This window comes from Lepus europaeus, chromosome 21, assembly GCF_033115175.1.
Source record: "Lepus europaeus isolate LE1 chromosome 21, mLepTim1.pri, whole genome shotgun sequence".
NCBI lineage: Eukaryota > Metazoa > Chordata > Mammalia > Lagomorpha > Leporidae > Lepus > Lepus europaeus.
In genome coordinates, this window is record NC_084847.1 from 59,755,679 (window position 1) to 59,770,095 (window position 14,417).

Consider the following 14,417-nt stretch of genomic DNA (forward strand, 5'->3'; position numbering starts at 1 on the left):
TCACAGCACACCAACAGTTTCCAAAATCTATATCGCCGCTTAATTAAATATGTGATCCTGTTTATAGGATCTGTGGCTAATTATTTAGAGTCATTTAATCTACTCAATTTGCACGTTAATTAAACAGCACCGGTTCGCGGCGCGGCCGCGCGGCTCGGAGGGAGGCAGCGCCGCCTGGCGGGGACGCTGGGACGCACGGCCGCCCGGCCCTGCCCGGCTGTCCAGCGCTGCCCGCTGCCCGCTGCCCGGTCTGTCCCGGCCCGTGGCCGCTGCCCAGGCTCTCCCTGCCCGGCCCTGCCCGGCCCGTGGCCGCTGCCCAGGCTCTCCCTGCCCGGCCCTGCCCGGCCCGTGGCCGCTGCCCAGGCTCTCCCTGCCCGGCCCTGCCCGGCCCTGCCCGGCTGTCCAGCGCTGCCCGCTGCCCGCTGCCCGGTCTGTCCCGGCCCGTGGCCACTGCCCAGGCTCTCCCTGCCCGGTCCTGCCCGGCCCTGCCCGGCCCGTGGCCGCTGCCCAGGCTCTCCCTGCCCGGCCCTGCCCGGCCCGTGGCCGCTGCCCAGGCTCTCCCTGCCCGGCCCTGCCCGGCCCTGCCCCGGCCCGTGGCCGCTGCCCAGGCTCTCCCTGCCCGGCCCTGCCCGGCCCGTGGCCGCTGCCCAGGCTCTCCCTGCCCGGCCCTGCCCGGCCCTGCCCCGGCCCGTGGCCGCTGCCCAGGCTCTCCCTGCCCGGCCCTGCCCGGCCCGTGGCCGCTGCCCAGGCTCTCCCTGCCCGGCCCTGCCCGGCCCGTGGCCGCTGCCCAGGCTCTCCCTGCCCGGCCCTGCCCGGCCCGTGGCCGCTGCCCAGGCTCTCCCTGCCCGGCCCGTGGCCGCTGCCCAGGCTCTCCCTGCCCGGCCCTGCCCGGCCCGTGGCCGCTGCCCAGGCTCTCCCTGCCCGGCCCGTGGCCGCTGCCCAGGCTCTCCCTGCCCGGCCTGTGCCGCCTCCCGGCCGCGGTGGAGGCCACAAGGAGGCGTTTCCGGGCCTCCCTGAGGGGGGCACCTGGGGGTCGCCCGCCGTGTCTGGGCGCGGGAGGGAGCGCTCGCCCGCTCCTTGCCCTCCCAGGGGCGCGGAGCGCGCGCGAGGTGGCGGCGCGCGTTCCCGGGCTCGCGGACGGAGCGGCGGCGGGCGGCCGCAGCAGAGGCGCCCCGGCCCGCAGGCTCCAGCCTGGGGCGCACGGCCCCGGCCTGGTTAACTGCAAAACGATGAGGCCGCGCCCGCCCCCGCACTCGCCGCGCGATTGTCTCCGCGCGCCGCCCCATCTGTCCCTCCCCGCCCGCGTGTCCCGGCCTTTGTGCGGCTGCCCCGGGCTGCGCCCTCTTTCAAAGGGCACTTCTGTCGCCCTTCAGCCATCTCTTCTGCCCCATTAACCCAGCGGCACGAGCCTGGGCCCAGGAACCTCTCCATTGTCAGCGCCGGCCCTGAGAACCGACGGGGCGGGCCTGAGAACCCACGGGGCCCGACCGGCACGCGCAGGGCGGGGCGCGCGACCCTCGCCGGCGCCGGCGCGGCACCTGCCGCCCACACGGGAGCGCCAATCCGCGCGCGGCCGTGCCTTTGTGCCGGGGGCCGGAGCCGGCGCGTGGCGCGTGGGGGCCGCAGAGAAGCGGCCGAGGCGCTGGGCAATGACCTGCACCCTGCTGCGGGTGCCTCCTCCCTTGGCGAGAAAAACGCAGCTGCCGCTGACCCTGCGCGCGGCCAGCGGGAGGGGGTGGCCAGGGCGGCCAGAGCCGGTGGGGCCGAGTCCAGCTGGACTCGGGAGCCCGCTGACCACTGGTGCGGGAACTTCGCTGTGGCTGGACGTCGGCGGGAGGTGACCGCCCCCTCTGACCGAGCACCCTCCGTCCCCCGGGGCCACCAGAGGTCCTTTCTCGCGAGGGGGGCTGGCCCGGGGGCGCTGACTGCCCTGGGGCCCGGGAGTCTTTTCTCCTCGGGCTCCTGCCTGTTTTCTTCAGGCTGTGATGCCCATCTTGCGGCTCTCCCAGGAGACACGGGTCTGACCCCCTGGTCGGTGAAGGGGCTCCAGTTTCAAACTTGGCCTTCATTTCTAGAATTCAGGACACGGGGCTGGGTGTTTGCACAATGGCTGGGATGCCCCTCCCGGACCCCAGGGCCCGTCCCAGCCCGCCTCCTCGGCCGCTGACGGGAGGCCTGGGAGGCCTGCCCTGAGTCCCAGCTGCTGGCGTCTGCCTTGGCTGTTGAGGTCCTCTGAGGGGGGAGGAATCAGCGTATGGGAGCTCTCTGTCTCTCTGCCTTTAAAAAAAAAAAAAGTCACAAAAACTTCGTGAAACATTTTAAACTGAGACTGCAGGAGACAATAGCAGACATTGTGCACTGTGCAGCCATTAAACCGCCGGCGCCCATGTCAGAGTGCAGGTCCCGGCCCCGAGCTCGGCGCCCACGCCAGAGTGCAGGTCCCGGCCCCGAGCTCGGCGCCCACGCCAGAGTGCAGGTCCCGGCCCCGAGCTCGGCGCCCACGCCAGAGTGCAGGTCCCGGCCCCGAGCTCGGCGCCCACGTCAGAGTGCAGGTCCCGGCCCCGAGCTCGGCGCCCACGTCAGAGTGCAGGTTCCGGCCCCGAGCTCGGCTTCTGGGCCAGCCTCCTGCCAAGGCACACACACCCTGGCTCCCGCAGCTGGGACCCTGGCACCCACGTGCGAGTCCCGGGTGAAGCTCCTGGCTCCTGGTGGCGGCCTGGCTTAGGGCTGGTGTGTGCCCCCACCTGGGGAGTGAACCAGTGGACGGAACCTCTCTCTGTCTCTCTCAAAAAATGGATTCATGAGACATCGTAATTTTTTTTTTTTTTTTGACAGGCAGAGTGGACAGTGAGAGAAAGAGAGAGAAAGGTCTTCCTTTACCGTTGGTTCACCCTCCAATGGCCGCCAGGGCTGGCGCACCGCGCTGATCCGAAGCCAGGAGCCAGGTGCTTCTCCTGGTCTCCCATGGGGTGCAGGGCCCAAGTACTTGGGCCACCCTCCACTGCCCTCCCGGGCCACAGCAGAGAGCTGGCCTGGAGAGGAGCAACCGGGACAGAATCCGGCGCCCTGACCGGGACTAGAACCCGGGGTGCCGGCGCCGCAGGCAGAGGATTAGCCTATTGAGCCATGGAGCCAGCCGAGACATCGTAATTTTAGGCGTGTAAATGAGTGACAGGAGACCGTGACCGCTCAGGCTGCGGCCACCTCTGCAGGCACGACCTGAAGGGGCCTCTCCCCTGCACAGCCCACCGGGGTGCTGGACCACGCAGATTAAGGGCCTGGGGGGCTCCTGCAAGCCGGGGTCCCCCTCGTCTCCTTCAGCCTCTTCGTGGTTCCAGTTTTGCTTCTGCCGGTTTCTGGAGGCTCCAGGAGCCAAAGCCCTTTGTCCACTCCAGGTACGACGTTCACTACCAGCCCGCGGCTGGGCACCAGAGGTCATGGGGCCCTGACCTCTCGGAGGGCGTCCAGGAAATAGCAAGCTCAGAGCTACCTTCAGGCTCACGGGCAGGGCACGGCGGGGCCGGGACCGGGGGAGGCTGCCCCCGCCACGCTCTGTGGGGCAGCCGCTGGGCCGGGGGGCCGCCCACACTGCCGCTCACCTCCTAGCACTCCTGTACTCCTGGAGCCGGAGCCGTGCGACTGTCACCCCTCCCCGGTCCCAGAACAGCCCGGCACCCCTGGAAGCAGCCTGGTGCCCATTAGCAGTCACTCCCCAGCCCCAGCCCCTGGCAACCACTAATCCACTTCCGTCTCCATGGATTAGGCGAGGATAATTTTGCAAAAAAGAGATTCTACCAGTCTGGAAATGAGTGTGTAAGTGAAGGGTGGGGGCGAGCACTGAGAACGCTCCCTCCCGCACAGCCCGGGGTGACACCGGGCCGGGAGGCCGCGCCTGGCCCCGTGGTGGTGGTCAGCCCCCCCCCCCAGGTGCTTCCGTGGCTTCCAGCGTGTGCGGTAGGTCCCACGGTGCCGGACGCTGGCGTCACCTCGGGGGTGGGGTCCCTCATGGCTGCCCCCCTGTCACTTCCCCTCGGTCCTGAGGGCTCCCTTTGATAGCTGATGGCTTTGTCTTGTGCCGACGCCCGGCCAGCTGTGACATGGAGACGTAGCTCTGCCGTGGCTCATCCGGTTAAGCCGCGCCAGACGCCGGCACCTTCTACCAGAGTGCTGGTTCCGGCGCTGGCCGCTGTGCTCCCTGCTAACGCCAGCTGGGAAGGCGCTGGGAGGTGGCGGGGGGGGGGGGGGCTTAGGCCCCTGCCCCCACCTGGGAGACCCGGCTGGAGCTCTGGCTCCTGGCTTTGGCCTGGCCATCCCGGCTGTCGCGGCCATCTGGGAGTGACCCAGTGGATGGAAGACCTCTCTCTGCAAAAAAAAAAAAAAAAAAAAAAAAAAAAAAAAAAATTTTTTAAAAGATTTATTTGTTTATTTGAAAGTCAGAGTTGCACAGAGAGAGGAGAGGCAGAGACAGAGAGAGAGGTCCTCCGTCCGCTGGGTCACTCCCCATTTGGCCGCAATGGCCGGAGCTGTGCCGATCCGAAGCCAGGAGCCAGGTCTCCCACGCGGGTAGGGGTCCAAGGACTCGGGCCATCCTCCACTGCCTTCCCAGGCCACAGCAGGGAGCTGGACTGGGAGTGGAGCAGCCGGGACTCGAACCGGCGCCCATATGGGATGCCGGTCAGGCCAGGGCGTTACCCCGCTGCGCCACAGCGCCGGCCCGACAGATCATTTCTGAACAGAAGCTGCAGGGCCAGGAGATGCCGTTCCGCTTCCCCTCAGGACCTGTTCCTGAGTGCACCCTTTTTGACACCGAATTGCGCCCTCATCCTGCTCCTCGCAGTCGGGGCACCGGCTCCTAACGGGTATTTTCTTGACTTCCGGCAGAGACGAGCCGTCGTCGACTGACAGCCCCGGGTCTGGGGTGAGCCGGGAGGAGGAGGCACGCCACACGGCAAAGACCGGCTCCCGTCAAAAGCGCGCGGCCCGAAGACCAGGCGGCATTTTCCCGCCTCGCCGCCGCCGCGCGGGCTGAGGAGACGTCCGTCACTCGGCAGCCAATGGGCGCCCTCCGCCGCCCTCAGCCCGCCCCCTACTTCCGCCCCGAGGACCCGCATGCCCCGGGCCTCAGGGCGGGGGCGGGGCCTCAGGGCAGGGGCGGGGCGCTCCCAGGGCCCCGCCCACCGCGGGACTTTGTCGCCGCCGGGGGCGCCCCTCGCGGGCCGTGCTGTCCGCGTTGACCCCGGCCGCGGTGGACAGATCCGCGCCCGGCGTGTCCGCCCAGCCGCAGCCCTTCCGGCCCCGGCCGGCTTCCTGCCGGAGCGCCCCAGGCGCAGACCAGGCCGGGGCCTTCGGCTTGGCCGCCCCTCCCCAGCCGGGCCAGGGCACTGGGGCCCAGCCGAGACATGGCCTTGGGGCCGGGGCTCGGCGTGCCCAGGCCGCGACCCAGAAGCCGTCGTTGGCCCCACCAGCACCGTCAGGTGAGTGCAGGTGGGCGGCGCTGGGCTCAGGCCAGCAGGTGCGGGGCCCTCAGGAGCCGCTCGGGCACCATGGCTGCTCTGCCCCCGGCAGCCCCGCGGCTGGGGCGCTGTGTGACGGGGAGAGGCCCGGCCAGCGGCCAGCCTGGCTCCGTGAGCGGGACGGTGAGCCAGTGCTCAGGGGCGGGGCGGGGAAGCTCCTCTGCCCGAGGGGCCGTGTGCCCGAGGGGCCGTGTTCTGGAACCTTCCGTGCCGTACACCATGCTCAGCCCGGCACTCACCTGGACAGGCCCAGCCCTGGGAGCCGCAGCCCGGGGCGAGGGGCCCGTGTTCTGGAACCTTCCGCGGTGCACCACCCTCAGCTGAGACTGGCGGCACTCGGCTGGACAGGCCCAGCCGCAAGAGCTGCAGCCCGGGGCGAGGGGCCCGTGTTCTGGAACCTTCCGCGGTGCACCAACCTCAGCTGAGACTGGCGGCACTTGGCTGGACAGGCCCAGCCCTGGGAGCCGCAGCCCGGGGCGAGGGGCCCGTGTTCTGGAACCTTCCGCGGTGCACCACCCTCAGCTGAGACTGGCGGCACTCGGCTGGACAGGCCCAGCCGCGAGAGCTGCAGCCCGGGGCCAGGGGCTCTGAGCCGGGGCTGGGGGAGGGGCCGTAGGCGGCAGGGTCCCGTGTAGGCCAGAATCTGGAAGAGGAAAGGCCAGGGCGGTCCCCGGCGGCCAGAGAGGATGCTGGGTGTGCACAGGGCCCTCTCCCGCCCGCAGGACACAGCGGGTGTCTGGGGAGCAGCCGCCACCCGCAGGACACAGGAGGCGCGAGGGGCCGGCCTGGCTGCCCCGCCCGCCCCGGGGAAGAACGTGCTGAGGGTCCCCCACGCCAGGTTCCCACGTTTGCCACGCTGTCCCCTCGTGTGGCTGTGGACTCCAGTTCCTGGAAGTCTACTGGGAGTAGAATCGCTTTGTTCAGAAGTGTGTGTGTTATCTGTGTTGAAAGGCGGAGTTAGGAGGAGAGACAGATCTCCCCTGTGCTGCCCCACTCCCCAAAGCCTGGGCTGGGCCAGGCAGAGCCGGAGCACGCAGGGCCCCAGCACTTGGGCCGTCTCTGCTCTCCCAGGCCACAGCAGGGAGCTGGGTGGGGAGTGGAGCAGCCGGGGCTTGAACCGGCGCCCGTGTGGGATGCCGGCATCACAGGTGGAGGTGTCGCGTGCTGCGCCACGGCGCCGGCCCCGCAATGATTCCCGTTAGACGTGGGGTTATCCCCTCGTTCTGTTTGAAGGGCGGGGAGAGATGGCGTTTCCATCCTCTGCCTTATTCCCCAAACATCCGCTGTAGCCCGGGCCAGAGCCGGGAGCCCAGGCCTCCATCCCGGTCTCAGCGGGGTGGCAAGGCCCCAGTAGTGAGCCCTCACCCGCTGCCTCCCAGGAGGCTGGGGCTCTGATGTGGGGTGCGGGTGTCACAGGAGGAGGCCACGCCCACTGCCCGCGGTGCCGCCTGCCCGGGACCCCAGACTCCGGCTCTGCCCACGGTGCCGCCTGCCCGGGACCCCAGACTCGGGCTCTGCCCGCGGTGCCGCCTGCCCGGGACCCCAGACTCGGGCTCTGCCCGCGGTGCCGCCTGCCCGGGACCCCGGACTCCGGCTCTGCCCGCGGTGCCGCCTGCCCGGGACCCCAACTCCGGCTCTGCCCGCGGTGCCGCCTGCCCGGGACCCCGGACTCCGGCTCTGCCCACGGTGCCGCCTGCCCGGGACCCCAGACTCGGGCTCTGCCCACGGTGCCGCCTGCCCAGGACCCCAGACTCGGGCTCTGCCCGCGGTGCCGCCTGCCCGGGACCCCGGACTCGGGCTCTGCCCGCGGTGCCGCCTGCCCGGGACCCAGGACTCGGGCTTTGCCCGCGGTGCCGCCTGCCCGGGACCCCAGACTCCGGCTCTGCCCGCGTTGCCGCCTGCCCGGGACCCCAACTCCGGCTCTGCCCACGGTGCCCCTGCAGCGAGGTGTTGTAAACAGGGTCACCAAACAGTGCCAGCGGCACCGTCACGCCTTCCTGGGAGCAAGCAGCTGCCTGTGCACCAATCCCCAGGCCAGGCCGGGCCCCGCCCTCGGAGCCCCTCCGGCTGTCTGAATGACCGCTGAGCGGCCCCCTGACCCAGAGGCGGGGCTGGCTGTGGGGGCCACGGGTACTTGGTACCGAAGCCAGCACCCTGCAGCCCGTGGGCCAGCGGGAGGCGGGGTCAGCAGCGGGCGAGCCGGGTGCTCTGGGATCCCCAGTACCTGGGTTAACTGACGCCAGACGCCCGCCTCGCGTCGCCCAGTCTCCACGCGTCTTCTTTTTCATTGGGTAGATATCCGGGGGGGTGGGCTTTTGGCCTAGGAATTAAGATGCCCGCACCCCTGTGGGAGGGCCTGGGTCCCACTCCAGCTCCCTGGGAGGCAGTGGGTTCCTGCCCCCCATGCGGTAGACCAGGACGAGGTCCCTGGCTCAGCGCAGGCCGCTGTGGGCCTCTGGGAGTGAGCCAGCGGGTGGGGGCCTCTGTCATGGTAAATGAAAGGGTGGAAAGAATTTTGAATCTGGATAATTTAAAACAAGCAGCCGAGCCCGGGAGCTCACGGGCGCTCGCTCTGTGCAGCCGGCTCTCGCCTCTGGGCTTTGTGACACCAAGCCCCACGCCCCCCTGTCTGCGCACCCTGGACCCCCGCCCCGGTCACTTTATTAATTTTTTTATCTACGTTTCTAAACTACTATTGCATTTATTAGAACAAAAGGCAAGCTTATTGAGGTTGTATTTTTATTAAAATTTCTATTAACTTTTGCTATCAGTGCAGTTGTAGATTAATTAATTTTTACTACTTTTTGAAAGCAAAAAAAAATTGCACTAACCCCAAGTTACTTGAAATGTGAGCGGCCGCGGACAGGAGGGGGGGAGAGGGGAGGGGAGAGAGGCCCCTCCTCTGGGACCTGGGGGGGGCCTCCCTGTGCCTCATTCCCATAAACACTAGAGTTACTTTTCCTAAGGGTTCACTCATCTGCTGGTTCACTCCCCAAACCCCTGCTGGGCCAGGCTGAGGCCCGGCCGGGGCTGCGGGGACCCCCACGTGGGTGGCAGGGTCTGGAGGACCTGGGCCGGCACTGCCGCCTCCCAGGCCTTGGCAGGGAGCTGGCTCGGAAGTGCAGCGGCAGGCACTGGCGGCGGTGCAGCACCCCCAGCTGCGGCTTAACCCGGCGAGCCAGAGGCCGCCCCGGGGTTACCTTAGCTTCCTGTTCTGTGGGGGGGTTATACAGCTCTAGATTTTCTTTTTATGGAGATGAAATCTACACAACATAGAATTCACCATTTTTAACACTACATCATCTAGTTCCCAAATGTCTTTATTACCCGACAGTCACGCCCACCCCTCGCCCCTCTACCCTGGCAAACTGATCTGCTGCCTGTCCTGTGGTGCCCAGAGCTGGCACTTCCTGTCCTGTGGTGCCCAGGGCTGACACTTCCTGTCCTGTGGTGCCCAGGGCTGGCACTTCCTGTCCTGTGGTGCCCAGGGCTGGCACTTCCTGTCCTGCGGGTGCCCAGGGCTGACACTTCCTGTCCTGTGGTGCCCAGTGCTGGGCGCTTCCTGTCCTGTGGTGCCCAGGGCTGGCACTTCCTGTCCTGTGGTGCCCAGGGCTGACACTTCCTGTCCTGTGGTGCCCAGGGCTGGGTGCTTCCTGTCCTGTGGTGCCCAGGGCTGACACTTCCTGTCCTGTGGGTGCCCAGAGCTGGCACTTCCTGTCCTGTGGTGCCCAGGGCTGACACTTCCTGTCCTGTGGTACCCAGGGCTGGCACTTCCTGTCCTGTGGTGCCCAGGGCTGGGCACTTCCTGTCCTGTGGTGCCCAGGGCTGACACCTCCTGTCCTGTGGTGCCCAGTGCTGGGCGCTTCCTGTCCTGTGGTGCCCAGGGCTGACACTTCCTGTCCTGTGGTGCCCAGTGCTGGGCGCTTCCTGTCCTGTGGTGCCCAGGGCTGGGCGCTTCCTGTCCTGTGGTGCCCAGGGATGGGCGCTTCTTGTCCTGTGGTGCCCAGTGCTGGGCGCTTCCTGTCCTGCGGGTGCCCAGGGCTGGCACTTCCTGTCCTGCGGGTGCCCAGGGCTGACACTTCCTGTCCTGTGGTGCCCAGTGCTGGGCGCTTCCTGTCCTGTGGTGCCCAGGGCTGGGCGCTTCCTGTCCTGTGGTGCCCAGGGCTGGGCGCTTCTTGTCCTGTGGTGCCCAGTGCTGGGCGCTTCCTGTCCTGTGGTGCCCAGGGCTGGCACTTCCTGTCCTGTGGTGCCCAGGGCTGACACTTCCTGTCCTGTGGTGCCCAGGGCTGGCACTTCCTGTCCTGTGGTGCCCAGGGCTGGCACTTCCTGTCCTGTGGTGCCCAGGGCTGACACCTCCTGTCCTGTGGTGCCCAGGGCTGGGCGCTTCCTGTCCTGTGGTGCCCAGGGCTGACACTTCCTGTCCTGTGGTGCCCAGGGCTGGGCGCTTCCTGTCCTGTGGTGCCCAGGGCTGACACTTCCTGTCCTGTGGTGCCCAGGGCTGGGTGCTTCCTGTCCTGTGGTGCCCAGGGCTGACACTTCCTGTCCTGTGGGTGCCCAGAGCTGGCACTTCCTGTCCTGTGGTGCCCAGGGCTGACACTTCCTGTCCTGTGGTACCCAGGGCTGGCACTTCCTGTCCTGTGGTGCCCAGGGCTGGGCACTTCCTGTCCTGTGGTGCCCAGGGCTGACACCTCCTGTCCTGTGGTGCCCAGTGCTGGGCGCTTCCTGTCCTGTGGTGCCCAGGGCTGACACTTCCTGTCCTGTGGTGTCCAGGGCTGGGCACTTCCTGTCCTGTGGTGCCCAGGGCTGGGCGCTTCCTGTCCTGTGGTGCCCAGGGATGGGCGCTTCTTGTCCTGTGGTGCCCAGTGCTGGGCGCTTCCTGTCCTGCGGGTGCCCAGGGCTGGCACTTCCTGTCCTGCGGGTGCCCAGGGCTGACACTTCCTGTCCTGTGGTGCCCAGTGCTGGGCGCTTCCTGTCCTGTGGTGCCCAGGGCTGGGCGCTTCCTGTCCTGTGGTGCCCAGGGATGGGCGCTTCTTGTCCTGTGGTGCCCAGTGCTGGGCGCTTCCTGTCCTGTGGTGCCCAGGGCTGGCACTTCCTGTCCTGTGGTGCCCAGGGCTGACACTTCCTGTCCTGTGGTGCCCAGGGCTGGCACTTCCTGTCCTGTGGTGCCCAGGGCTGGCACTTCCTGTCCTGTGGTGCCCAGGGCTGGCACTTCCTGTCCTGTGGTGCCCAGGGCTGACACCTCCTGTCCTGTGGTGCCCAGGGCTGGGCGCTTCCTGTCCTGTGGTGCCCAGGGCTGACACTTCCTGTCCTGTGGTGCCCAGGGCTGGGTGCTTCCTGTCCTGTGGTGCCCAGGGCTGACACTTCCTGTCCTGTGGTGCCCAGGGCTGGGTGCTTCCTGTCCTGTGGTGCCCAGGGCTGACACTTCCTGTCCTGTGGGTGCCCAGAGCTGGCACTTCCTGTCCTGTGGTGCCCAGGGCTGACACTTCCTGTCCTGTGGTGCCCAGGGCTGGGTGCTTCCTGTCCTGTGGTGCCCAGGGCTGACACTTCCTGTCCTGTGGTGCCCAGGGCTGGGTGCTTCCTGTCCTGTGGTGCCCAGGGCTGACACTTCCTGTCCTGTGGGTGCCCAGAGCTGGCACTTCCTGTCCTGTGGTGCCCAGGGCTGACACTTCCTGTCCTGTGGTGCCCAGGGCTGGGTGCTTCCTGTCCTGTGGTGCCCAGGGCTGACACTTCCTGTCCTGTGGGTGCCCAGAGCTGGCACTTCCTGTCCTGTGGTGCCCAGGGCTGACACCTCCTGTCCTGTGGTGCCCAGGGCTGGGCGCTTCCTGTCCTGTGGTGCCCAGGGCTGACACTTCCTGTCCTGTGGTGCCCAGGGCTGGGTGCTTCCTGTCCTGTGGTGCCCAGGGCTGACACTTCCTGTCCTGTGGGTGCCCAGAGCTGGCACTTCCTGTCCTGTGGTGCCCAGGGCTGACACTTCCTGTCCTGTGGTGCCCAGGGCTGGCACTTCCTGTCCTGTGGTGCCCAGGGCTGGCACTTCCTGTCCTGTGGTGCCCAGGGCTGACACCTCCTGTCCTGTGGTGCCCAGGGCTGGGCGCTTCCTGTCCTGTGGTGCCCAGGGCTGACACTTCCTGTCCTGTGGTGCCCAGGGCTGGGCGCTTCCTGTCCTGTGGTGCCCAGGGCTGGGCGCTTCCTGTCCTGTGGTGCCCAGGGATGGGCGCTTCTTGTCCTGTGGTGCCCAGTGCTGGGCGCTTCTTGTCCTGTGGTGCCCAGTGCTGGGCGCTTCCTGTCCTGCGGGTGCCCAGGGCTGACACTTCCTGTCCTGTAGTGCCCAGTGCTGGGCGCTTCCTGTCCTGTGGTGCCCAGGGCTGGGCGCTTCCTGTCCTGTGGTGCCCAGTGCTGGGCGCTTCCTGTCCTGTGGTGCCCAGTGCTGGGCGCTTCCTGTCCTGTGGTACCCAGGGCTGGCACTTCCTGTCCTGTGGTGCCCAGGGCTGGGCACTTCCTGTCCTGTGGTGCCCAGGGCTGACACCTCCTGTCCTGTGGTGCCCAGAGCTGGCACTTCCTGTCCTGTGGTGCCCAGGGCTGACACTTCCTGTCCTGCGGTGCCCAGGGCTGACACTTCCTGTCCTGTGGTGCCCAGGGCTGGGCACTTCCTGTCCTGTGGTGCCCAGGGCTGACACCTCCTGTCCTGTGGTGCCCAGGGCTGGGCGCTTCCTGTCCTGTGGTGCCCAGGGCTGGGCGCTTCCTGTCCTGTGGTGCCCAGGGCTGGGCGCTTCCTGTCCTGTGGTGCCCAGGGCTGGGCGCTTCTTGTCCTGCGGGTGCCCAGGGATGGGCGCTTCTTGTCCTGCGGGTGCCCAGGGATGGGCGCTTCCTGTCCTGCGGGTGCCCAGTGCTGGGCGCTTCCTGTCCTGCGGGTGCCCAGGGCTGGCACTTCCTGTCCTGCGGGTGCCCAGGGCTGACACTTCCTGTCCTGTGGTGCCCAGTGCTGGGCGCTTCCTGTCCTGTGGTGCCCAGGGCTGGGCGCTTCCTGTCCTGTGGTGCCCAGGGATGGGCGCTTCTTGTCCTGTGGTGCCCAGTGCTGGGCGCTTCTTGTCCTGTGGTGCCCAGTGCTGGGCGCTTCCTGTCCTGTGGTGCCCAGGGCTGACACTTCCTGTCCTGTGGTGCCCAGGGCTGACACTTCCTGTCCTGTGGGTGCCCAGGGCTGGGTGCTTCCTGTCCTGTGGTGCCCAGGGCTGACACCTCCTGTCCTGTGGGTGCCCAGAGCTGGCACTTCCTGTCCTGTGGTGCCCAGGGCTGACACTTCCTGTCCTGTGGTGCCCAGGGCTGGCACTTCCTGTCCTGTGGTGCCCAGGGCTGGGCACTTCCTGTCCTGTGGTGCCCAGGGCTGACACCTCCTGTCCTGTGGTGCCCAGGGCTGACACCTCCTGTCCTGTGGTGCCCAGAGCTGGCACCTCCTGTCCTGTGGTGCCCAGGGCTGACACCTCCTGTCCTGTGGTGCCCAGGGCTGACACCTCCTGTCCTGTGGTGCCCAGGGCTGGGCACTTCCTGTCCTGTGGTGCCCAGGGCTGACACCTCCTGTCCTGTGGTGCCCAGGGCTGGCACTTCCTGTCCTGCGGGTGCCCAGGGCTGACACTTCCTGTCCTGTGGTGCCCAGTGCTGGGCGCTTCCTGTCCTGTGGTGCCCAGGGCTGGGCGCTTCCTGTCCTGCGGTGCCCAGGGATGGATACTTCCTGTCCTGCGGTGCCCAGGGATGGATACTTCCTGTCCTGCGGTGCCCAGGGCTGACACTTCCTGTCCTGCGGTGCCCAGGGCTGGGTGCTTCCTGTCCTGTGGTGCCCAGGGCTGACACCTCCTGTCCTGTGGTGCCCAGGGCTGGCACTTCCTGTCCTGTGGTGCCCAGGGCTGACACTTCCTGTCCTGTGGTGCCCAGGGCTGGGCACTTCCTGTCCTGTGGTGCCCAGGGCTGACACCTCCTGTCCTGTGGTGCCCAGGGCTGACACCTCCTGTCCTGTGGTGCCCAGGGCTGACACTTCCTGTCCTGTGGTGCCCAGGGATGGATACTTCCTGTCCTGCGGTGCCCAGGGCTGGCGCTTCCTGTCCTGTGGGTGCCCAGGGCTGGGCGCTTCCTGTCCTGTGGTGTCCAGGGCTGGGTGCTTCCTGTCCTGTGGTGTCCAGGGCTGGGTGCTTCCTGTCCTGTGGTGCCCAGGGCTGGCGCTTCCTGTCCTGTGGTGCCCAGGGCTGGCGCTTCCTGTCCTGTGGTGTCCAGGGCTGGGCACTTCCTGTCCTGTGGTGCCCAGGGCTGGGTGCTTCCTGTCCTGGGGTGTCCAGGGCTGACACTTCCTGTCCTGTGGTGCCCAGGGCTGACACTTCCTGTCCTGTGGTGCCCAGGGCTGGGTGCTTCCTGTCCTGTGGTGCCCAGGGCTGACACCTCCTGTCCTGTGGTGCCCAGGGCTGGCACTTCCTGTCCTGTGGGTGCCCAGGGCTGACAGGTGAGGAGACAGGTGAGACCTCAGGACAGGGGACACAGGACAGGAGGGGACACAGGACAGGGGACACAGGACAGGAGGGGACACAGGACAGGAGGGGACACAGGACAGGAGGGGACACTCGCAGGACAGGGGACACAGGACAGGAGGGGACACAGGACAGGGGACACAGGACAGGGGACACAGGACAGGAGGGGGCACAGGACAGGAGGGGACACTCGCAGGACAGGGGACACAGGACAGGAGGGGACACAGGACAGGGGACACAGGACAGGAGGGGACACTCGCAGGACAGGGGACACAGGACAGGAGGGGACACAGGACAGGAGGGACACAGGACAGGAGGGGACACTCGCAGGACAGGGGACACAGGACAGGAGGGGACACCCACAGGGAGCTGGATGGGAAGCGAGGGAACTGGTGCT